General features: G+C 36.6%; 1 protein-coding gene across 2 annotated transcripts in view; it reads left to right on the top strand.

Annotated features, from left to right (window-relative positions):
* Nucleotides 1-27,640, top strand: part of LOC110465093 (5-hydroxytryptamine receptor-like) — a 154,355-nt gene that overhangs the window by 66,993 nt on the left and 59,722 nt on the right. The window contains exon 1 of one of the 2 annotated variants that reach the window (XM_021520676.1): nucleotides 17,670-18,053. The exons of the other annotated variant lie outside the window; for it this stretch is intronic. The gene's annotated coding sequence lies outside the window, so the exon portion shown is untranslated. Of the gene's footprint in view, nucleotides 1-17,669; nucleotides 18,054-27,640 lie in introns of those variants that run through there. 2 annotated transcript variants of the gene reach the window in all.

Here is a 27,640-nt window from a genome sequence, read left to right as displayed (position 1 = left end):
GCATACATATGCAAATTATACAGCAAAAGCTTCTTCGGGAAAACTTATATCTTCTTGGTTGTAATAGAAATAAATCTAATAAGCAGACAGTTCCAGGAATGTGTAATTATCTGTGGTTTAGTAGAAATGACTTTGAAACTGCTTTTTGTTGTGCTAATGCTTAGTTTTGAATTATTTAATAAGCATGTTCACGTTTGCATATTTCTCTCTCCAGTATATAACCATTGCAGTAAAGCAATACCACGACAACAGTTTTTAATACGACCAGTGCAGTAGAGAAAAAGATTTGACTTGCCTGTTAACAGCAGTATTCTTATCAAAATTTAATTTTACTTTAAAAATCACAATGTGACGCCTCTGTTTAATTCATTCCTCGGTCGATATTGTTTTCTTTTTTGCAGCAATAACACCCGAAATGTTGAACTCATCTAACAAAATGTTTGGAAAGCAGATTCAAACATCTTTAATATAAATGCATGTTATATATAGTGTTTCCTTTTGATTTTCCATTAAACTTACTGTCAAACAGTATATAAATACGCAAACTGATGGCGTATTATAACAATTACCATAACAGCGTCATTGTCAAGAAGTACGAAACACATTCAAAGCTGCCCCGAAACTATGATTTATCTTCACTAGTTCTATTCATATACTTGATGAACGAGCCTGGCATGGATCTTTATCCGCCCAGTCAACAGAAAGTCGAATAAAGTCTGCGCCACCATCTCCAATCTGGTGATTGTCATGAACAATAGCAAGACGGAAGACATATCGAGAAAGATTCTGCCAGAGTTGTCTAAATTGTTCACAGTGCAATACAATTTAATGTGACAAATCTCAAAAACTAAATCACCAATTCCATACAGACGGTTGATGGACGCGTTTGTCTGTCGGTGTATAGGGTCATTTAAGAGCAGGCTAAAACGTTCCAAAAAGTTTTGAAAGAACCCAAATCATGCTTGAAATTGTTACATAAATGTTTCGATGCAACCCACATTGGACGGTTTCATATTATTCAAAATTGGTCCATCAATGAGCTCGCCATGTGCGGACAAAACCTTCCATCACACAATGATGGCCAGTCCTGATAACTAGTGTGTTACACATTAACGTCCATATCACTGTATTAGTTGGTTTTACTGGTTGAATGATTTCACGTGCGATACTGAGCTATTTGGGAACGCTCGTGAATAGTTCGTAGCCGTTGTCTGGACTTTAACTTAATACAATACATGCCATATGATTCAGCGACCATCATAAACGAAAAATACAAATCTCAAATCGAAATTGAAATTTTGTCATAAAAATATATAACCTTGATTATGGGGAATGCTTGTATAATCAGACGTGTAGACGAACTGGTTCCTCCGAACATTTATATCAGTAATTCGTTTTATCTGGCATTAAGTCAATCTTTGACATCAATTTGGAATTTGTTATCGAATTAATGTTTCCATACCTCGCTTTTATCTTGTACTTAAGAAGCAGTTGCATTTTTCTGCACAAGAAATAATGTTATTTGAATGAATATTATCAAATTCGTCTGCAGTTGCTAACGAAAGATGACGACTGTACATCGACCTTCCCAACATATACAGACGGAGAACAGATCATTGGCATTCAGAAAACTGCAAGACCTATAATATAACAGTGCTCTAATTGGTAAGCAATTATACGACTTCTATCTGTTTCACTGAAAGTTTGTCATTTAGTTAAAGTCTGTTCTCATCTTATCTCTTACATTTTTCGTCATAATACACACTTGTCATCATCATATGTAGGTCGTTGATCCTTCTATTCCATCAATGTGTCTGTCTAGTTGGTGTTGAATTGCGATATTGTTTTACGCTGTACTACCACTAGGCGTGAAATCCTATCTAGATCTTCTATTTTATAATTGTATTCTTTCCTGTTGTGATCTCTCTTGAGAGGATGCAACGTGGAATGTGTATCCATTATCACTCTGCTCCAAATATAGATCAACACAAGCAAAGTATACCACGTGTTTTTATCCGTGTAATTACAAGTTGATTTGATGTTAACTTCTGATTTTTTTCTCCATTTTTACCTTGTCATACAATGTGTATATCAATCATTTCATGAATTTGACGATTTACATCAAGAGCCGATAGAAACGCTCTTCCCTGTTCTGCTCATCCGTGATGTGAATCAGATTTCTAACGTTTCCTTTTTTTCCGTTAACACTTTTATACGTAAGATTTTGTCTGATCATAATTTAAAAGATACCCGATAAAACTTCGCTACGTTTGAAAATAAGGTCAACATGATTATCATAAATATATAATTGGATTACCGAGTTTGCTTTTAGGACACAAACAATATGGCTACCACATGCCACATATAACACAGCAAATGATAAGTTTATAGGCAAAATCAGTATTAATAAATAATTGCATTGGCACTGCTGAATGGCTGTACATGATTAATGGATAGGACTATAAATTTATTATCTAAACAGGAACATAGAATGATTTTCTTTATCTATATGTAATTACTTGTCCTGTAAAATTTACTGATTGTAATGTAATATTAATGTTTATTATATGATTACTATTTACAGCATTTCTAATGACGTAATCAAAATGGGTGCCTACGTACACGATGAAGTTATCATAATGTGTGTCTACGTACACGATGAAGTAATCATAATGTGTGTCTACGTACGTTGACGTGGTCAGCTTTGGACATCTTATGTTTACTTGAGACAATAATGCAATTTCATTTTATTCAAAAACGAATCAGACATATGACGATTATGAAAACACGACAACAGAGAACATATTGTATACATTTGTACGACAAGAAGTAAATATGTTCGGAAACATTCAGAACAAAGAGTTATATGTCTAATTCAAGCATGGTAAACATACCGAGGCGTCCGATGATGGCCATGTTTTAGTATTTAGTGTTATTTAGCCCAGAAAGCCGTGTCAGTGAGTGGTGAATATTTAGGAAACATAGATGAAAACAACATGATGTTTGAAGTAACTCGAGAACCCTAAGGTAAACACATCGACACCAGCATTGTTCATGCACGCCAACAATCTTCTTCTCTGTTCAAAGACTGGCCGCTATATGTACAAAAAAATCGTCGGATGCCAGCGACATGTGACTACTTCCGGTCAATGCCCGTCAGATTGCGTTGCAATTAGACACGCGTAGTCAATAAGACTGAGTCTGAGTGTGTTAGCATTGCCGCATTCATCTTGTAGTTACAAAACATCATCATGTTGGCTTTCTATGAGGTTCACACACAACCATCGTTTCTCCCTAAAGACTTTGTCCTACGGACGAAGATGAGAGGTTTCCTGATGTTTTATTCCTGTAGAGCATGAAAGTATTCATAAAATAATGATCCCCTTCTTCAGTTGTATTTCGTGACCCTGACCTTCACTAATCTTAGATGTACACTTTGACATACACTATGACGTCACTGTCGCGATAGTAAATATATCATTTCGTCAATAGTGACGTATCTGCTTAATTAGTTTGCATATCAAATTTGCTTCGTTTTCCCAGAGTCTTTTCCTGGATTTTTAGGATGTTTCTTCTGATGCTCTCAGCTTAACTATTGTGTAAAATTGAATGACCTTGTTTGACAATGGACCAGTTTTATAGCATTTTTTTTTATCTATCGTATAGTTATACAGAAACATGACATACCATAGCGTTACCATAGATATATATACATATCTTTTATTGAACATTCCTTTATGATTTATAAATTGAAAGAGTTTTGTACATGATATTTAAAACAGATATTAAACACTACATGCAAAAGATAGCTAAGAATTGATGTCCAGTGACCATGCTGCTTAGCAGTCGGTCATGTTTATATATGGCAGAGAGGTGAATGGGGTTAAACCCGTAGACCGTGTTCTGAACCCGGACAATTAGTCTGGTGTTAGGGGGCACGTCTGGGGCACTCTTTCGGCTCTAACAGGACAATGTCAGTACAATTTCAATGCCCAAAGTTAGAGAGTTTGGCTCTGGAACCATACACCGTCCGCGCCACACATTTTGCCTGTAAATTGGTTATGGCCACGGGGAAACAATATTTTGTCTAGCCACGAAATGAAGGCTTCACTTGAATGGCCGATACTGAAGTAGCAGAATTAAACAGTGTATAGTTTGATAACATATGTCTAGTGTCCAGTTTGTTTCAGCTTCTAAATATTCCCAAAGGATCATTTTGATGTACCGCAATATTGCCACGGGGTCAGGTTTTGCTAAGCAGGAAGAATGCATGCATTATATGTCAAGATCACTAGGCAAGTTAAAGTAGATCGGAAACCGTATATGTAAATTTAAAATCTAAATTATAAGTAAATGAGGGGACCTCATAATGCATTCTATTTAATGTGCATTATCCTTTTTCAATTTCCTGATCACTTGAAGGCAAATAACAAAACGCTTAACACACATTGAAAAAAACATTTTATTTAGAAATGTTTTATCAACACGGTTCTAGCAACTGTTTAATAAATAGACGCTTCAGTTCTATCGACTGTTTAATAACTAGGCGCCCGTGTTCACATGAATAGATATCAGCCCAAAGCTTGCTTTCAAATCCCTCTAAAACTTCATGTATCTGATAACCTTGCATTATTATGTACATGTAATAAAGTCCTGCTTAACCTAAAATAATGACAAATAAGTAGTTTTTTATTTGCTCTACCCATTATTTAATGAGGGGGTTCCTTTGATCTACCTATTGTTTAACGAGTAGACTCCATTTGCTCTACCTATTGTTTAATGAGTAGACTTTTTTTGCTCTACCTATTGTTTAATGAGTAAGCTCCTTTAGTCTACCTATTGTTTAATGAGTAAGCTCCTTTAGTCTACCTATTGTTTAATGAGTAAGCTCCTTTAGTCTACCTATTATATTTAATGAGCATGTTTATTTGCTCTACCCATTATTTAATGGGAAGGTTATTTTTATCTACCTATTGTTTTATGAGTAGACTCATTTTGATCTACCTATTGTTTAATGAGTGGGCTCCTTTAGTCTACCTATTTTTTAATGCGAAGGCTCCCTTTCTCTATCTATTATCTAATGAGAAGGTTATTTTGCTCTACCTATTGTTTAATGAGTAGACACATTTTCTCTATCGTTTATTTGATGAGTAGGCTCCTTTTTCTCTATCTTTTATTTAACGAGTGGGCTCCTTTTCTCCATCTTTTATTTGATGAGTAAGCTCCTTTTCTATATCTATTATTTAATAGAGAAGATCTTTTGTTGGATATTGTAGGTTGTTTACCTTAGTAAACGCTCATTTGTTAGTTATGTACTGTATATAAATCAGAAACAGACGTGTTTTATATTTTGTAACCTGAGAGTGTTTACATAGTTTTGCAAATTTATAATATTTACATTTCAACTGAACTTGGACTCAATAAACCTACGTAAAATGTTAAAAGTTATTGTTCAATGAACTTTTCAGTTGGCGTATGAATACATCAGCATATTATCAACCTGATTACTCTGTTACTCCGCGGAGCCCGAGAAGTAGTTCCATTCACAGATTGTGTTCAATTTGATGTTTTTTGGTCAGAAGTATTCAATTGAATTCAAAAACAATTTACATCTTAATTTGCTTATTCATCTTACCAGGACGACGTCTCACAGTGAGTGATGACGTCATAACTTTCGATACCTTCCTTAGTGTTCGACTTGCACAAGACCGATATTTAGAAATTATCCGATCAAATATCAATAACGCTCTGAATGTAAATATAAGGATAGAATCCCATTTTGTTGAAGTTTATGGGGTATAAACCTCAATGGGTCTTGACACAAATTCAAAATTAACTGCTTTGTAGTTCATAAAATTTGTCTCAAGACCGCTTGAGGTTTATACACCATAAACCTCAACAAAACAGAATTCAATCCTTAAATAATTTTAATTTTCAATGTACAATGTACCTGTGCATATTGATATATTTCAAAATATCGTTAATATTATGGTTTTTTTAAAAGAGTTGCATTTATATTTGCCAACAACACAATCTTGATGTTAGTTTCATATTGTAAATGTATTGTAAATGGTAATTGTCTCATACTTAAGTCAGACCTCAATACTTGAGAAGTGAAACCCATTATTGAATCAAGGAGTAATACACGATGTAATTGATTTGAATCCTTAAAGCCTCAGAAAAGTCACTGCTTCAACATTATATATTGTCTGTTTTACGTCATTTTCAGAACAGTTGTGAATTTCCCATAGATAAACGCTTTTTGTTAATTTTGAAGGATATTGTACAATCAAACGTTACAACAAACCACAGAGATTAACCCGACACCTCTCCAGCCGGTCTGATTCAAGTGCATCTCTCGTTACACAACCATTGCTCAACGCTATCGAACATCGCTCGAAGGAGGCACCGATTTTATAACTTGAGGGCGCCCGGGATCAGAGTACTTGTATACAGCACTGAGCATCTGTATCACACCAGCCCTAAGTAGTTATCTCTTGATTAAGAGATCATTTTCAACTTGAAGTTTTACTCAATCTAAGGCAAAGCGTTAAAGATCTGTTTGTCGAGTATCGTTAGTGTTATATATTGATAATGGGTTATAATTGAAGTATGTCGATCTAGTACTGACGCTGTTAAACCTTAGTTATTGATGTCTCGATACACAACAGCGTTGCTTCCCTAGTAGATAAAGATGCATGGCTGATGTCGAGGCTCTGTGATGTTAAGTGTGACACACATTTCCAGACATGGTAAACTAGAACAGTTAACAGACCACGCCCACATTGTACATCGTGATGTACGTTCTGTAACACTGTAATAGAATTAATCAGGTGACATGTGCAATTTTCTGGACAATAGATAATAAAATCGATCACATCAGTATGTTTGACGTCACACAGAGATAGCTTACGTAGTACGTAGATAACTGTGTTAGGGAGGGGTTCTGAATATTACCTAATAAAACTGTTTTGATATTTATAAAAACAAGTTTGTAAATTTCTCATGTCACTTTAACCTGCCAAATGTTCTCTGCATCTTATCCAATACATTTATTTGAATTCAGTTGAAATCGTAATTATGCACCAACCATTGTTTATTTTTGGTGAATGTCAGACAACTGAAAGATGGATTACACGGTGTGATAATAACGGGTACCAAAATAATACCTGCCTGTTTATATATGTGTATGTTAAAAAAACATTGTTTATTAACGAACACCTACCACTGACCCATACTTATTGTATTTGCTTGAACATGTGTCTGTTCCCAGGTAAATTGGTAACGAACTAGCGTGTCTATCCCAACAAACTGATTAACATTTTGTAAAGGTGATATGTTTACACTATATTAACACAACGTGATCTAGCTGTGCTTGGCATTCTGTTGTAAATGATAATGACTTACGGTGACCTATTCCAAACCATTTGACGTATCCAACACCGTTCAACAACCTCACCTATAATGGAAGCCCGTCGTTTCTTGGCCTGACGCATTTGTCACGTGGTCTAGTGGAAGTATGGCGTTTTCTTACCAAGTTATTTTTGAGGGTCTCTATTACACCATAATTTTGTGTCCAGTGCGTCCGATAGTGAGACAGATCGTCCGAGCTAGGATCGAGAGAAACGTGCCAAAATATCGGTGAAAGGTAGACCGAACTAGTGGCTTACAGGGGAAGTAACGCCCCGTCTATTGGCCTACATATTTCAGGAATACAGAGCGGGCCAAGTAATCGTTGGCAAGACTGCTTTTGTAAACTGTTCTGACAGCTAATCTTTTTGCTCTGCTTGAACCAACAAAATCTTGTTACCCGTATGGCAGAATCAATTTCCTTGCTCAAATCTTATTTTTTTACGGAGCCTGAAGGTTGTTATACAAGACGATTCATGTCTTTGTTTATCCCCATGGTCTGTGGAATATTCGTTGTCGATATCTGTCAGCATGGCGATAAGTTACGGTCGTCGAGATTGTAAACTTGTACACGAAATTACACCGAAGTGTTACTCTTCATTCCATCTTGTTAGTGTATTTTCAATTCAATTGCGTAAGTCCAGACACTCGGGTTTTGAAAACACAGTGTTAGTACAAAACGGTTTGGAAGGAATGACTTAGAATGAGAACACCGCGTTATTATTACAGAACCTTATGGAAACGAAGCCTTAATGGACAATATAGACCTGCTTGACCAATGGCTACCTTTGGTTTCCTCACATTTTAAAGCTTTTGGAAGCTGGTTTAGTTGCTGAGTTGTTCATACATGGTTTTACCTCCTTATTTGTAAACATCCATGAGATCATTCCTTTTAGGTTGGTATGTCGTCACTTCCGGTGGTACGTGTCAATCTTGGATCCTATTCTGATAGTTATTTGTTGACACTGTGACACGTCCTTTATACAATGATGGAACAGATTACTTTAAAATACATCTTTTGAATTGATACAAAATGATGGAAAATTAGGAAGCGCTTGCATACGGGCTTTCTTGTGTTCGTACCTCTACATCATAATAGAATGTTGATTAATACTGTATTGGAAACCTACTCAGGCATTGTTTCTGTTGAGTGTTCACACTGAACACGAGGGATAAGTAACGAGCAGCAAACAGCCTCTGTGTTATATAGACAAGTTATATTTCATTCACATCGGGTAGTATTACATAACAGAATGCAAAATTGCATTTAAGGGCTGAGTATATATTAAGACATCTGTATAGAGGTCATAGAAGTGTTGTCAGTGATTAAACCTATCTCTGGTATCCCGGTACGTGACTGTCCCGAGGAAACCTCACGTGGCAGGAATTCTTCAGAAGACGTCGCCGATTGGAGTCAGCAAGGTTCACATTCATGCATGACAGCAGTAGAACCCTGACTAAATACCTAACGTCAGTCGAGCGTTCTGACAAAGGTAATTGACGGTACCCTTAAACCTAGGGTGTGTCACAGAAAAGATTTTGGTACGATTTGCAGGGTTAAGCACTAGAAGATTCTAGAGTTGCCCTTCACACTGGCCTCTTCGTAATAATAGCGTACCTCCCCGAAACAGGTTAACACATTTTTAAATCATTATTTATAACTAATGAATGCGCGTCGTGCGTGAGATATAGAAACAGGAGTACCCTTATCTTTTTGGTACATTTACTACATTCTTTTCAGAATCACAAACAAGGTGTTGGTATTTTTTTTTTTTTTTACAAATTAGTTAAACAATATTTCCAGTCAAGTTAGAGCTTTTTGATGTAATCGTTTATTTCCTGTAGATATAATGTACTTCCACATCTGTTTAAGTATACCTTCGTCAGTTTCAAACATTTCTATAATATACAAACCCGCTTGAGAGATGTCTTCGTCTGCAGTCACTGAGACGTTTACAAAGCATGCGGACGATTTACGAGAGTCTGCTGTCGGAGATGTATGACGGTGTTTATGTAATTAACGCTAACCCTCTGTGGTGTTTACATCGCTTATTCGTCTGTTTATATCATTGACGCGTTCTCTGATCTGTGTCTTTATGTAATTATCAACACACGAAAGGGTGTCGTCGAGTTCCCTAAGTAACAACGCTAACGTCTTGTTGCAATGCTGAGTGATGGCCGATTATTAGAGCTTTATCACCATTGTGTCAGCAGCCTTTCCGATGAAGCTACCAGGTCTGCAATGCATCGGTAAGTAAGACTGTACGTGTAGCCGTATACACATTACAATGTGATACACCTTCAAATTGAATTATTTATTTATCGATTAAATAAGTTCATTAAAATCAGTGATGCCTGACTGTCTGATGGAGCAGTTATTGCAAGCGTTCCAGTCAAATTACTACCGTTGTTAGTTTGTTATAATTCAGCCAAATTGTGTCTATAAAATTGTTAGGGAATTTTCATACCAATCAAAATCATGTAAATAATTAATTTATCATGTGCAACTTTTCAATGTAGATTTTATTTTCAAATTCCGATTTCAGTGTTCTTGTTGTTGATGTTGTTTTATGCACTTTAATACACAGCATCATGATGATTGTCCCATAGGGATTTATCGATATTACACGATTAAACTGTCTACTTTATCAATAGCCGGCTTGTTTAAATCTCAAAACAATTGAGCCAAAGACTCTCAATGTATACTTGAATATTTATATGAATTATCTTAAATAGCGTTTATAATGTCACATGATAAATCATTTAACTACATGTCTGAGTTGGTAGCATTGTACCGTATAAAGACCACCTGATTCGGGAAAATCCATCGTGTTTCCCTAACGCGCTCGAATTTCCCCGACTATATTTCCCTTATTTGGGGCCTCCGTCGTAAAAGGAGCAAAAGGCACGACACTTGAAATTCACACATGTCTGAAGCAAACGACAACAATGTCGCAGATTCCTGTTGTGTCATTATTATAGTTTGGTATAATAAAGTATCTATTGACCTGGTTTTAGGGAAACACGAATTATTCACTGAACTAAACAATATTTTACGAGGGCGTAGTTTTATTTTGTCGCCATTGTCATGTCGATAACTTTACAATAGCTACATTTGTATTGCTGGATATTTAAATGGTATGACTATGGGAGTAAAAGGAGTGACATATATTAATTTCAAAGACAATTATCACTGCTGAAAAACTTTTCGAGGGTTTAAAAAAGGAGCTAGCGCCTCTCTTTGTTGCACCTCTGCAAATATAAATAAGGGGTTGCAGATGATAGTCCCAATGGCGTTGGAACTACATCAGAAAAAAACTTTGCAGTGAGTGGCAGAAAAGCTGGTCAAACTGAAGTTCCATAGTTACAAAGCGTCCTTTAAACATTTATATTTTATCATCATGAATCGTTTTTGGTTTAAGTGATATAAACAGATGCAAATGAATTAGCGAGTGTAACAATTTCGTTCTCTGATATCTACAGCATTATTCCCCTGAAATAGAGTTCAAGTGGATGATTTGTTCCATTGATAGATATAGTATTGACGATCCGTCCAATACCTCGACCTTCTCTTCCTCAAGGGACACAAGTCCCTAGTTATGTTGCCAATGATGTCGGGTCAGGCGCCCAACTAACCCTGAATTTTCTATTCCCAGATGTAGCTATGTTAACATGCCTTTATGAATATGTAAACCCGAACCTTCTTAATCAATTAGTGTTTTAATCACAGTTTTCGAGGTCATACAACAAGATAGATGTAGGACATGTAGGTACGTCATCATTTTTACAGGTATTGCGCACACATTTCAGAGTTTACTGGTGTTAGGTACATGTACAATATAACAATTCAATTATACATTATGCAACGATCTGGAGGTTAGCCTGATAACCTGTTGACGTTCGGAGGAAAGAAACGACTGACTTGCAAGATATGCTACCCCCATATTGCAAGTTGAAATCTTTGTATTATGGTTCTCATATACCTTTGCTTTTGGAGAATGACTATTTAGGCATACTTGTCTCCATACGAACTTAACTGTTGCCAAGACTGAAACCTCCTAAAAAAGCATTGGCGTAACATGAACTCCGGAAGTCCGGAAGTTTCACTGTCTGGGGTCTCGGACAGTCAGGAGATCTCACCCTGGACAAAGGCTCCGCTACTCCGGATGTTTCGCTGTTTGGATATAGACTCCGATAGTTCGGAACCCGATGTCTCGACAAACACAACGTTAATCGGTATGTGTAGCTGTCTGGAGAGGGATGGACGGATGATTACAACAGAAAGGTTTAAATGTATACACAGTATGCAATGCTATTGTAGTTTCCTTGTAAAACGACATCGACGTTTGTTTTATATCAGAATACATACGAACGTCGAAACAGAAATAATATCAAGTGCTAAATGGTGTAGAATTGACTTGGCTGGGAACGTGTGATGTGCCAGCTACCTACTGGTAATACCAGGTACTTGAACTTTCTATAAAAGTAAAATCGTGTGTAATTTAATGATAAGAGAGTTTTACCACATTATCTGTACGCAGATAATACAAAATGAATACAAAAGTTCATTCCCATTTCTTCTATTACATTACTTTTAATTGAGGACGTTTATTATCAAAATGGGAACTCGTTTTCTTCACTTCCAAGAGGTATAAGGTTTCCAATTCTGTTTTCTCTGAACACGACACTACATTATCACGTTTCTCCGTGTATAACATTAGTTTTAATACGAGTGGGACTTCGATAGGACGTTTAATTGTATCAATAGATAAAATCTATAAAAAAAATGGAACGTTATCACTCTTTATGCAGATAAAATGTATCATTACAATTAATGCGCGGGTGATAGTGATGGGGCACGACTCTTCATTAGGTACATTTGTAATACAGATGGTCCACTTAAACACTACTGATAGTATCAGATTACCGAGAGAGTGCTTTATTGATTTAAAGTACAGCATTAGTTGCTTAAATATGTGGTTCATGTATTTTCATTTTTCATGTAGAAGGCATTAATTATACCTATGAACCGCATCTGAAAGAAGTTTAATGTTTATTTTTGAAAAAAACCCCCATCAAAATAGACAAAATCCTCACAAGATTCACCTGAATGTTTGTCTGACCAGTGGAACAGCTCAAAGAACGTGTCTTTTCCTGTGACTGAGTTTTCTGGTCGTGTTACTTGAGCCGGATGACACTGATAGAGAAATTCCATTTAAAACGGACAGTGGCCTAGTGAGAGCTTACTTTTTACTTATAAGCATTGACCTGTGGGATGGCCAAAGAGACCATTCATTGCGTGACTTCCGTATTGTTTGTGTACGTTTTGTTCACGTTCGTATTACTACTCATTTCTGTCCTTGGTCTGATGACCCGAAACTGATCTGCTAGGTGTACATTGTGACATTGCATCACAAATGTAAATAAGTAACAACAATACACGTCCATCTGTTGTTTTATGTTCTTTTTCTTTTTGTTCCCTTTTAAATTGTATCTGGCCACATGAGATGCACTCTACTAATACTGGTATTATACAATACCGGCCATTGTATTTGGGACCGAAGCACTCAGCATCTGTATGCCTCCGCAGTTACGTTATACTGACAGGTAGCCGCAGGGGGACCTCAGCCATACATTACACCAACCTGCAATACGGTCGTCAAATTACTTCACTGAATATCGCGCAATGGTCGGTAAATAATCATCACTTCTGCTTTATGAACATATATGGCATTAGAATCGTTTTAATTTAAACAGATATTGTGCCATAAAACATAGCTCCCTCGGGGTGTTACCATAAAGATCCTGTCATTAGTGTCTATCGTAGATGTAATGGGATTTCAGCGAGTTCCGCGTAATGCACCGAACCGATTAAAACTGAAATCGTACCAGTTATATAAAAACACAGTCTTATATCATAAAGACGCCTTTTCAATGTATTTAATTGTAAACAAGTTTGGTTATGGCATTAACATACTGGTTTGCTTACCGTATTTACTTGGTAATGGAATATAATGAGTTTCAGACCGAGCTGCACCTCTGTAGTTAAACTGACATACAGCCACAGAACCTGTTCCTTTATAACTGTATGATGATTTTCTGTAAACAGGGTGTGAAATATGGCGCTGTTTAAACTTTACGTGCAATAAAGGTTTGCTGCAAAGGTAACAGAGCTAATTTCAGATCAAAATATAATGAAAAGTTCAACTGTTATCGTTCTTTAACATTTGTTTAAAGACTTTACATCAAGCCCAAAGAATATAATAAATAGGCCGTGGAGGGGTAGAAACAGAAAAGTATCACGGAAAGTGCAAAACAGTTAGTGTTCTATTTGTTTATTATGTGATTTGGTAATTTGAAAATAACTCAATAACAAAAAATAATTCATTTTATATGGTTGGATACGATCTTAGCGACTAATATTTGTAATGTCATAAACCGCGGCCAAAACTGATAAGACATACATGTACTATGTTAAAGGGACATTTTTGCCAAGAGAAAAACTGAAGTACACAAGTTGTGGCAAAGATATGAAAAAGAAAACAATGCCCCTATCCCCTCCCGGCATTATAATTGATTCATCAGATCATTTGTAGTTCATAGAGGGAAACCAGCTGCCTAGTTCCTCATTTGTCGCCTCTTACGATGTCTTCTTTAGAGCCTTGAGTCTTTCGACTCATCGGTTACAAAGTAACAACAATGGAAGTATTTGCTATGAACTTTACAGAACAAAACATTAGAAATGCACATCACAATTACAAATACATACAGCATGACATGTTTGGAGAGTGAAAGTATTGAAAATTATTGTGTCCTTCTTGCATAAGCTGTTTTTGATATATTTTGCAAAGTTCACTGCTTTTGTTGTATTTCTATCATGGGACATTAATACAAATTTAAACAAATTGTTTTATTACATAGAAAGTGCAAAAAATATTTGACTCAAATTATAATATCTTGGACATTACAAACTCTAAGATTCCATTCAATGTTTTCGTGTCTCCCTTGTTCTACATTTAAATTATAGACAGATAATATTTGTTTACGATTCTTCCCAACAAAAATATCAAATGTTGATTGGTATCGATAACATATACAGTTACAGAGTGGTACAGATACAACGTATACAGGCCATACGATCAACGTGTGTACATAGTCTAACACGTGCTAGTCAGTTTTTATTATTAGAATAGGTATATGTTTCAGAAAAAACATATATATTCAGTATTATATTAGGTAATGTACATATAAACATTTAAAAATATACATAATTATAGTAAAATAATTAAAGAGGTAATTAATTGTCCGCCTTCCGTAACAGAACGAAATGGCATTTTATATCATCAGTAATGATATTTCTATTTCAAGCCCTTACGTAATGTACACTCAAGTTAGAGTTAATCAGATAGTACTACATACCATTTAAGATTACGGTTAATACAGGTTGGAGTACACGTTCTATGAAGTTCTAATACTTGCATTAATTGAATACTGGGGTCGTGCATGTTTCATGTTGTCGACATGCACACCTAGCATGTCTAACATTGTAAGTCACGCACAGTGGGTAATCCATCTACAACTGCGCGGTAGTTTAAGTCCATTAGGCTCTAGTTAATGATTGAAACATCCTTACATGAAACGTTTATCAAGGTTAACACATACAACGCTCAAACTAAATTGAAAATGCAACTTCGGAATACGGGCGTAAAACCCATTAAAGCACAGGAATGAGCTATTTTCTTTGTCTGTAGCGTTGCCATTAATTTTATTTCCAATTTCTCATAATCAAATATCCTGTCCAGTGTTTGTGTTGCTGCAAGGGTACAATGTACATACTGGGTTGATGGGCTTACTCATCTCTCGACACAGACATGGCCGCACGATTGGCGCTAATTCCTGTCAGTCACGTGACACTCCGAGAAGTAATTAAACAAACGTCAACTGTACTTTTTCATATTATATTGTACTGTAGAATTGTTATGTTCTATTTCCCTTTTTGTTTCCATAATAAATAGAGTATGGTACATTGTCGTATGATGATTTGCTTGGCCACAGTGCCCGACAATGCTTCACTAAGCATTAATCTTGTGACGCGATAGTCCGTATTCCGCTCTTCTGAGTGTAAATATTGCTTCTGATACAGTCTTGTTGAAATTTTTAATATTTTGCTTCAGATCAATGCTCTGTGCAACTGAACCAATAAAACATCTGCGATAAGCCGGTAATATGAAACCAGGGGGTATCATTGTTGAGGCTTTTTTCGTATATAAAACTGCTTTGTTTCAGATTGCTCAGGTCTTTGTCTGGCGGGGCACGTTACACATAACAATTGCCCACATCAACACCGAACATTTCAGACTTAAAATGAAAGCATGTCTTTAGCAAAATTGCTTGTTTTGAGAAAATCTCGCATACAGATATACCGAAACTAATTATTTAGGCCATATTTGGGATAACACGTCGGCTTGCTGAGTTACGTTTCCGGAAATCTTGGTAACACCCTACAATGTATAAAATGACGGCAAAAATTGCAACCGTCAGGAAACCCAGCGTTCGGCAGTGTAATGTGCAATAGGAACAATGTACGGTAGAGATAATACACCGACCGAAGACTCTAGAGTCGGTGAGCTGGGAACATTCCCTGTAGCCGAAGCTAGTAGGGCGAAGTTGACATTACTAGCTTCTCCTTTTGTTTTAACAATGAAATCATGATTGAAACTAATAATCATAATTAACATAAATGATGGTATATGCATGGCATATTTTGCGAGACGCCCCGGTGACTTCTATCGTAAAGAAGGCCGTACATCTGTAATAACATGTTGATGACTACTGTACAAGGTTACCGTCAAAATAGCATCTAATCACCACAAAATCCATAGTAATATATATATATATCGCTGGCTGACACCGTGACCTTTAGTCAAGATGATAAAACGTAAATTCATTTACCGCTGAAAGTCATCTCAAACTTGTTCCCTTATTTTTGTTTTCATTACGTTTCAAAGAATGGGTACTAAAACAAGTCATTTGACAAAGTCGTGTCCTTCCTTTTTGAATTTCCAAGTCAACTTAAGCGATGGGGAACATATAAAAGTAAGACATCCTATCTGAATTAAAGCTAACAAGTCGTGTATAAATCTGAATTTAAATACGATACTCTGGAGACGGAAGGATGCCTGATGTAGGTCACGGAGATACTAGTCCGGTGGTGCGGACGGTGAAAACGTTTGAGTACCACATCACCGGATATACCTTAGGGACCGGAAGTCGAGACTACTGCCCTCTGTTAGCAATCATACGATGCTGGCTGTTACCGAATTGTACCCTATTTCCTCTGTCGGCATTATGACATTGAAAAGAGGAGCTATTGATGTTCTGCCCTCTATCGGCATAACCTTAGGTTGAGTTTAAAGTTGTATAAGCAAGGTTTCTTTCTGAATATGACCAATGCCAGCAGGAATCAACAAACACGATGTCAGCTGTCGGTAACAACTGAGGCCAAGAGGAGACATACACATAAATGTATACGGCCCTGTTTTGTTAAATACTCAAACATAGTGTCGTTTGAAAGTGTTGCATGTTAAAATACCATTAAGATGATATACACAGTTATAGAATAATAACAAATGGCAATGGGCATAGGCATGGGATTTGGTGTCTTGCAACACTCGAAACATATCCTGAGAAAGCCTTTTCTGTTTTCATGTTTCATTGTTTTCGAAAGGAAAATATGGTAAATAAGTCAATATCTGTCGTGCTTTCCTTTATAACAGGCGTGTTGGCCTTCGTAATGGCAGGGAAACGTTGTCAGTTCATGTTGGACATACTATAACTAAGAAGGGGCATGCTTTCATTAAAAACAGAATCTCAAACAGGATCTGACAGCCTGTGTATACACATTAGCTATGCTCTTGATTGCAATCGCTGATCACTGCTATATCACTGAGCATAACACAGATCGTGATGTCAACTAAAACAGTCTTCCTTATCAATGGTAAATCGCTCAATGTATAACGTTGCTCGCTACAATGTCACGATGCCTTTCATGTAAATGTTAAGGGTCACTCCTCACCCGACACAAAAAGCTTTTTCTACGGCCTAGTCATCAGTCTGTTGACTTGCGCAATCATCACTTACATTCCTGTTATTTCCCAGAAGTTTTGGCTAATTGCTCAGTTGTCTGCTAACTACGCTGTAAGCTCAACCTGAAACAATACACAAGATGTATTCTACATCTGTTAACGTTGTTTTGTGTACCGTCAGTATATAACGAACTAGCCTAGCGCTGTATGGGGCATGTAGGATGTTTACGATTGCTATGCTAACGGTCTTGTTAGGAGGCAAATGCCCCGAGACAGGCAGGAACCAAACCCCATCAGACAGGTAAAAAGTAAAACATTTCTAGACAGGTAGGAACCAAAACCTTTTAGACCGGAAGGGATACAATACTCCCAGACAGTTTTACCTAAGCCTGACGGACTGGAACAAACACGCGTTAGGCAGGTACATTTTGTTGGGGAAATTTCCTCAGACAGGAGAGTAAGGATCACGTCATTCTACGACAGAAAGGATTCAAACCCTCGCAGATAGGCGAAAATCAAACCTTCTCAGTCAGACAGGGCCATAACCTCTATAGACAGGTAAGAACCGAACCTTCCCAGTCATGAACAGATTGCTTTTTTTTTGCACATTTCCGTTGTACAATATAACTGACGCATACTAGCTCCAGTTTGGTATAAAAAAAACCGGGGGTGTTACGGGAAACGACATATCAATAATTTTGAATGCATCTGCCTCCAAATGGCAAGCTCTGTCCTCCTACCTTAATCTGAAATCCTACGGCCGATCGTTTACGTTCAGAAGAAAGTGTCTATACTACACAAAACTAGTTTCCTTACAACAATAGGTGTTGTGCAAAAACAATGTGTGATTCACAGAACCACAACGGTATACACCGCAATACCCACAACAACAAATGTCGTAGATGGATATGATATATTTGGCACCAGCAGGTACATTCTATCATAATTATATTTGCGAAAGTTATTGCCTAGTTATTTCCGCGTATATCAGGAAACTGTCCTTTGCGTGTCCTGTCAGTCACATGCTGAGGTAAACGTATATTATGTAAGTTTAACTCAATAATAAACAGGCATCGCACTTTACAGTCGGAAAGGGCACATGCTATCGGTGGTTTGGGTGAAGTTGATAAAACATTTACCGTAAGGAGACTATCGCAGAAATACACTGCCAATTTATAGTGAAAATAGCATCGTACAAACCCAAATTAACCTTACTATCTACAAACACATCCAATGTTTTGCCGATGAAAAACGAGTACTTAACTTATCTTTGAATTTTCAGATAATCTTTGTGGGTGTTGAACATTGAACTTGACATGGTAAATTCGCCACTATAATATCATTGTACTAAGAACCACACACGGGGGATCCAAACAAAGCTTATGTAATCAACGAGGTTAATCGTAACCCATAAATGGAAATGTGTAAAAGTTCGATGCATTCCGAATGGGTCTCCCATTAGATAAGAGTAAGGTATGTAGACTACATGCTATTTACATACGGTAAAGAACGATGATGTATACACTGTTTGATGAGAAGACGAATTAATCCGATCTATCTATTTATATATAAGCAGAAGAAAGTGCAAATCTGCGGTTGCGATACGCATGAGTCCGTGTTGTTTATTGTCACAGCGTCTGACTTAAGGTGCACGAGAGTTCCCGAGTACGTCCAGAATGCAAGCATCACATAGTCTCGTATTCGAGTTTAAATTGAAGCCACGTCGCCGTCTTCATTAGCCAGCAATCCGTAGAAACATCCGATAGAGCCGCTGTTGTGTTTCATGCAGGATCAAACGATTTGTCACTTGAATTTAAATGCAATATTTAGCGAAAAAAGCCCGTATCACTCCATCAAATCTTAATATTTTACGTTCAAAGGACTATTAATGGAGAACAATGTAACAGGCTAATGCTGTAATTCTCTGGGGTTTGATTTTGGAACTGATTCAAATTTCAAGATCATTTAAATACAATACGGGTTTGTGCAGTTGGGAGAATGCGATGCTGTCAGCTTTTACACTTCTACAAAACGGCACATCTTTGAAGTGTGCTCCATGGAATCAATACCATCTTTAGTCTTTACTCCTGTCGGATTTACATGTACAGCAAACAGAATTTTTAAGAAAGTCTGAATCGATAATTAATGGCTTCAGATTGCAGTATATCATTGGCACCCCACTGTAGTGCCTTTCTAAAGTGTCTTTATAAATTGATTAATTTGTGATACACATGACAAAAACTAGGTTCTAATAAAGATTTGGGTAATTTATATCCAGAGTAAACTACTGTAGCGGAATGACGAGGCCAGGGGCAGACTTCTGCCAGATCGGCACAATACATCAGTGCAGGATTCATCTAAATTAGCTCGAAGACGGGGACCATTCAGTGAACCGGAAACTAAAACGTGTTATGAGTGTTTTTGTATTGCAGAGAGTTTCTTGAACTTTATCTCGAAGACTTCGACAAAGATTGGTGCATCAATATACTGAGTAGTAGTGGTGGAACTAGCTCAAAACTTTATCACAATTCTCGACAGGTTTACATGGTGACCATCTGTACACACATACCACATCATCTGGACTTGTAACCATTAAAATATACCTATACCACCAATAAGTGAAAAAGAATAGGTGGTTGTAGCTTATTGGGAGGATTTATTTCGCATTTTGCTGTTTTGTTATTTAAAGATAATGCCAAAATTCCGTGACTATGGTAGGGCAAAGAGTGGTTTAGAATTTGAGTAAGCAGTGTGTCCTAGGTACTGTGTTTACTTGAGGGGGTTTGAGAATTGGAGTAATTAGGCTGTTATATTGGATACGAATGAGAGAATGTATTGTTTTCTTTTTGACTTAGGTAAGCCGTAGATTAATTCATACAGGGTGTATTTTGAGAATTTAGACTGTTCCAAGAAAATTAGGATTAAACCTAGTCAGTTTCAAAATTAGACTATTTGGTGTGTTTAAAGGGACTTAGGTTGGGTCTAGATGGTTTACAATGTAGAAGTTAAGTGTGAAATGTGTTGCAAATGTGTAGGAGTTTTCCTTAGTGATAATAAGATGTACACATGTTGTACATATGTACCCAGATCTAGACGCGTTTATATATACTCTTTGGTATTGTATTGTACCAATGACTGCCCTCGTAGAGTAGTACCAGAAATGTATCGCCAGACAAAGCTCGGATAGTCGTCGGATTGGGCCTAGTAGTTAATAATTAAATGACTACGTGCAGTAAAATGGGGGAAGTGGCTTCCCAAGAGTACTGTTAGAGAGGTCTGGTTTGTACATTACACACACTCTTTTCATTCCAGACCATATACCTCCTATATTTGTCCTAATGGAAACTGCATTCATACTACAGGACTATCAAACGGTGAACAGGTCTTTACACATCTATACCAACGTCTGGACCAGTCAGAAACGCCATGTCCTTCACTGATAGTGTTTGTGCAGTACCTTTGACACACAATTGTATTGTTAATATATTACATTGCCTTATAATGTAATTGGTTTTAGATATAATACAGGTATGGGATTCATCACTCCAGTCATTTACGGAAAACTCGATCGAACACGCCAGAAAAGGGAAGTGCGTTTCGTCATTTAATTGCAAAGGGAGAAACACGACACATAACTTGTTTTAATCCTCTGCGTCGTTTTTCTTTAGCAGTACACACCAAAAACTCCTAAGATAAGGTACAATATTGAATTATTTCAGTAAGTCGGTATAAACGAAACACATACATGTATAAACCTTCAATTTCCACAGACTATTCCAGGAATTTAGTCCGACACACTGTCCGTAACTTTACGGAAGCGACCGAGCCAATCAAGTAAGAGGACCGAGCTTGTATTCGACCCCAGTTTATCGAACGATTAATCAAGTGTAGATTTGTACGTCAATGGTTGAGGCTTGAATATTTCCTTGTTTTAGTAGAACAAAGATAAAAGCAATTAAACGGTTGTTAACAAAACCCTACATTTACTTCTTTGATATAGCAGAAGTACAAATACACAAATGTACTTGATGTTTTTTGTTTTCATTTTATTACGTAATCGTTATAAATTACTTACGATGAATATCTATGTACTTTCCGCAGGGCACCACTAATTAGGTGTTACTATAATAACTATATGAAGTGACTCCTTTGCCTTTGGAAATGTACAAGCAGTCTGAATATATTAAAGATTTAATGTAACTTTAACAATGAACTAAATATCTATTTGCTGTAATTTCTGTTGGACATCATTAGCGGAAGGTCAATATGTGATGGATGTTTTTTGTATGCCCTGTATCTGTTGTGGAGATAAAGCCAATTCTGTCACATACATATATATGATATCAGTTTTGATATATATCATGATATATAAAAAGTATGATTATATTTAAATGAAGTAAATCAGATTAGTCCTTATATAAAAGAAAAACTATCTCCACACATCACCATTACACAATTTCTTTTGGAGGAGTTACTGCCCTTTATTTACGTGTTAATTGTTCACCGCTTGATGTCTCTGTAGTGAGAGGACTTAAATAGGCATTGCCTGATGTCCAATCCTGTTGACTTCTCTTTGTCAATACAATATGTTGTAATTAAAGTTGATCCCAGTTTATCGACCGCGTAATAAAGCAAACAACAGTTGTGGCTGAGAATAAACTATATAATTGGTATAATGCTCTTTTTACTTAAATGAAACCAGGAAGGGTCATTTATATGAGAGTTCGCGGAGTTTGCACGGTGTTAAAGTTATCAGAATAGCATTCGGTGGATCATACACTAACACACTGGACAGAAAAAGCATTATTCACTGATGTGTTTATAAAATATTTGTTTTCATTGGTGTGAAAAAATTGTTTAAGTGTTGGATTCGGTATAACGCAAGTTTTCTAGTTCCTGGACAGAGGACACATTTCTTCCTAAATACACAAGTTCGAAGTTTACTCTATAATTAACTGGCTCAACAGAATTGTAGACAACAAATATTTTTCTGTTCATCTAGATTGCTTTTGGACATTAACCTTCAACAAGTTCAGTGATGACAATGCATGCGACAGTCTAACAGCAGGCTCTGTTATTATAAGCTGTCCATGAACTGTTTGTACGAACCCTCTCTGACACTTTCACCGGCCGTCCCTGACCTGTCAAACTAATCGGAATTGACACATTTACACGAACAAGGCTACGAACATTATAACGAATGGCAAAAGCTTTACCTCGCAATGCCGAGAAACAATAAAATATAAAACCCGGACAGCTTGAGTAGTGAACCTTGAAGAGAAGTGAAGGGATAGGACAGTACCGGACCAGCTACACGAGGTTTAATCATTGGGTAACAACACAATATCGGGTCTGCTGCATACTCAATCATACACTTAAAGGGCCGATATTTATTACGAGACGTTCTTTCCAAGGTCGGTACGGTGACCGGGTGGTAAGCTGTGTACCATTGATTAGTTATGTTCTTAGTCTTTTGAATAAAATATTGTTTACATTTACAGCGTAGGGGGTTAACGGAAAAAATAACAATGTCTCATATTTGAAACATAGCATTGAACAAGAGGGCAAACATTTCAACTCCGCCCTCTTTTTGTCAGTATTTCTCTTCGTCTTACAAAAAAACAAAGTGTCTTTTGTTTGTCATATCGTCGCCTTATAATTGTCAGTACCCGTTCTCGAATGAAAATGACGTCGTTGTTCAATGTTTGGTTATAATCTTTCTCTTCATACAGTGATTGTTGTCGTCTTATAATAGTCAGTTATCGCCCTCGCCTCACGCTATGTCTTTGACCATCCGCACTTCTTTCATTTGCCAACCTTGCTTTGATGTGTTTCACTGGCTACCGTTCTGTGGTAAAATACAATCCCCGCTTGAAAGCATTTTGAAGACACATAGACACGGAAGTAAACGTCTCTCTTTTGATTTGTATACGTATTGACTCAGAAACGAAGTCAATGGTGATATAAGATCCACATATACCTCCATCGGATGTAATTTGTAAATCAATAACAAATGACCACACTGCGTGTTTTTTTAATCAATACATATCCACAAGATATTTTTTTTACATGTACAGTGTATATATATCTGTCAGAAACAAGGTCGTTCTGACCTTTGACCAGCAATACGCCGATGTCAGTGATGTATCAGATAAGAGAGATTTTTTTTTCGATATTCAAATGACGTCTGGCTAGTTATAATTAGTCAATACGTATAGAGCAATAGTCAGTCGTACATATGGACTACACCACGACTGAGTAAGTTTCCCCGAGCTCCACATCAATGATTCGTTACTACGTAAATTTCAAATCGCCATGGTTAAGGTTTCCTTTATTGGTTTTTCTTGTTTTATTTCATATAGTGAACAGCTGGTAATGATCTAAATCAACTGTAAAATAAGTCGGACATAATTAATTGTGTATAGTCGGTACGTCTGGCTGGACGATTCACAGGGTAGACCGTGGAACACGTAGCTTTCGGCCGTATTTGTTCCCTTTGATTGTTATCTCCATGCTCACTGTACGTTTCGACATTTACGCCCGCTAGGTTAAGTATCAGCCCAAGCTCGTCTCAAAATATTTTCATTTTGAAAGTTAACTGCTAAAGGAAACCTCTGGCTTATTACACAGAGGACATTTCAACAGGTTAATTTCAAAGTAACTTCGTGTGTTATTGGAATATCTTTATTGCCGCGGAAACATTTAAAATGTCAGACTTCGCAGTAGGTTGTTCAGGTATGTATTGTTTTGGTTCGTAAATGTTGAAATTGATATATAAAAATGTAAATACACGTAGAACATAAACAGATGTAAAAAAAATATAGATACACTTCGCTTATGAGCAGTCTGCCCTTGGTCGCGAGCTTTGATCAATCGTATGTAAAACAAGGTCAACCCTTAATTTTGCTATTTGTTGTCTTACATGACGACATGGTCTAGGCAAAACTATTAAGGTGTAAGTTGCCTTGGCCATGCTAACGACGTATATTACAGTACCAGAGGGCAACATCAGAAACAAAGAGGACATCTGTATTTGGTAACACAGAAATACAAATTTATTTACCTTTTTCTCCGTTGTCAAACTGTACATGATCGCCGGATTGTATCAGTGTCTGACGTTGTATATGGTCATGGTGGCAGTGTGGAGGAGTTGTGTAATAGTTTCCCTTAAATTTAACCATATTCCTTGAATTTTAAAATACGGATAAACGCACATTTCATTTTAAAAGTCTAGTTTTAAGGGTGTTTAAATACGGTCTTGAGTGCTATATTTGAGACCAGTTCGTTTATGCGGAACAACCGATTTGTCTGTTTTTAAATGTAACCTTTTTGAGTAAAAAGCCTGAAAGCAGCATAAGCTTACTAGGTCCGACCTTATTTTATGAACGAGCAACTCTGGTCCAACCGGTCCAACTTTGTAGATCGCGATAAACAAAAGCGGCATTGGTGTCTCACAGGATCTGTAGAATGAACTTGTATCAAGTTTAAATACAAAAAACTGATAAGTTGACTCGAAGTTTCAAAATTAAAATTATCCAAAATACTTTTACAGTGATGGTTATTCATATTTATATGCTATATACTGGTTTAGTAGTTTTAATACCTCTGCAAATACAATGTATGCCATATTTAAATACTTAATGTGCAATAAATTGGATGCATACTAAGCTAAGAATGGATAGGTTTTTTAGTGATAAACAACATATTTACGGTACTTTGCGAGCCGACATTTTTTAACGGACAATGGAAAAGAAATCTGTGGAACATTGCGTTATCAGTTGTACAAAAAATCGTACTTAATTATGTCGACAATAATGTATGTCACTCAGGCTCTGGTCTAAACGTATAGACCACGTGGTCTATGATTTCCCTTATCTATTAAATCATGTACCAAAATCAATTTACAAAGTTTCTAAAATCACATCAGATTCGAATTGTAGGTAAATAGATCCGCCATAGAAAAAATGCCTCGTTTTATAAACGCTGATGACTCATCCGACAATCTGATTCTGAGTGTAGTATTTACATAATGTCCTTTATTTTGACGAAACTCAATCCACCATTGTCGTTGTGTTTCTATATATCTGTCTCCAACCGGGTAACCTAACCGCTTTGTTTGGACTCTAGGAACAGATCATAGGTAATATGATATAGCCATACCAGGAGTACGTAGAACTTCAAACCTTGTTTCATCTCAGGTACAGTGCATTTTGGATTGTGTTTCCTTTCCTGGAAAACACGAGAATCACGTGCGCATGTGCGCCTGCTTGACGTGAAATTGACGAATCCCCAAAGTCATGTCCGAGTTATCAGAACATTTTGTTATGTGGTTTTACGGTGGGAAGAGGCATGTTATCAGGGTAAAAAGAGAGCTAGAGAAAATGTTATAAAATTGGTAGAAATTAACCTAATGATAGATATGATGGAGACTGACAGGAATGGACTTACCACATTGACTGACGGCCAATAAGCTGCATTGTCGGACAGGAATCCGATAAAATCATTACTTCTTTTTCTCAAACGCCGGGGCTAGTGTTCCGCACAGGGACAACTCCGCCAACTAAATACGACATTACGGATACAGAATAAACCTAGGTTAAGCAAAGTGCTGCTTCAAAATCGAGTTATTGGTGATCAGATTGTCCAAAGATTTTGAAATTATTCATAAATCGAATTAAGCATTGGCTGATCAGGCCCCGTAGCGCCCCAAAACACGGATAATGCTTCATCGTCGTACAGAAAATCTGGGCTGCACTATATATCTGGCTATTCAAGTATACTGTATACAGTAAATATTCGTTTCTGTATCCTCAGAGGTCCACAGACAGACCAGGAGACACCTATTTTTTCCTATTCACTGATATACACCGTGATATAAGGTTTCCTGTTGCTTGACCTAAATTACAAATATAACTATATGTACATGAATAACAGTCATATCTATCAAAGATGATTTTGACAAAGCACATGTAAATAGTTTAGAATGATATAGCATATAGCCTAGCTCCGCTGGTAGAAAAAAAAAATCAAAATTAAGGTGTGGGGGGTCCTCAAATGAATAAACGGTGTGTAAAATTCAAAGGTGAGGGATGCAATGTACATTAAACAATGCGAAATCTATAAAATATCTCTCTCGTTTGAGTGAAATAGCAAGCGGTGTTTAATCGATGGAAAATCTCAAAGTTGATGAAAATGTCTAGTTATGTTAAATCAATGCGAAGTCTCAAAAGTGTGGCGAACATCTCAATACATCAGATGTTAGATTTCATAAAAACAATGTGACAACACACAGAAGATTTTGTCGGTTTTTATCTTAATTCTTAAATACGTTTGCAATAATAACACTAGTGATCAGATCTAGTAAATCTGTGGTCTTATGTAATACAAGTGTTTGTTTAAAATTACGTCTCGCTCTGTAAGTGCTTAAGGTAATAGGATTGTGTCGCCATTTCTCAGTAGAATTTATTCAAAATTTGTAGTTATATTGCTTTGAAGTAAAGAAAATTTTCTACCACAAAAAAATAAAGGTTGTCAGAATTTTAAGGATTTTAGATAGAAATTTATGTAAAAAGCAGTGAATTTTGAAAAAAAAATGAAAGACACAATGTTTGGCAAAATAATGTCAATAAAGATGACACTGCCATAGATTAGTATTGCATTAATGTATATCAATTTAATAAATGCTGAAATTGTGTAAAATAAATAATCTATAAACGATTAAAAATGGACGCTTTATAATAAAACCATATACACATAGTATTTTGCATGGAAGAGTTATCGTTCTTGATAAACTTCATAGTAGTGAAATAGGTTGCCGGTTTCCTGAAGTACAGAAAAATGGACACATGTGACTCATTGATAAAAAACAACTGAATTAATGCCTGGATTGCTTTTAAATACTTCAATATTGAGAGAACACACTGTTCTGTCAATAACAAACATACAATATTCATCAGTTAAATATTAAACATTGGATTATGCGGAAATTGTGTTACTGTCTCCCTACATTGGATTTTCAACTAGGGATGTACTTCCTATTTCCGTTTATCAATACACTCCTATGACCTTAAAATCCCACGCTTTGTAGAGGTGAAGTGTGAACAACACTAGGCCCTATGTGGAATCTGTGTGCTGTTGGTCTGGTT

This window comes from Mizuhopecten yessoensis, unplaced genomic scaffold, assembly GCF_002113885.1.
Source record: "Mizuhopecten yessoensis strain PY_sf001 unplaced genomic scaffold, ASM211388v2 scaffold11053, whole genome shotgun sequence".
Taxonomy (NCBI): Eukaryota; Metazoa; Mollusca; class Bivalvia; order Pectinida; family Pectinidae; genus Mizuhopecten; species Mizuhopecten yessoensis.
Note: the sequence above shows the minus strand (reverse complement) of the source record. Positions and strands in the feature narration are given on the sequence as shown.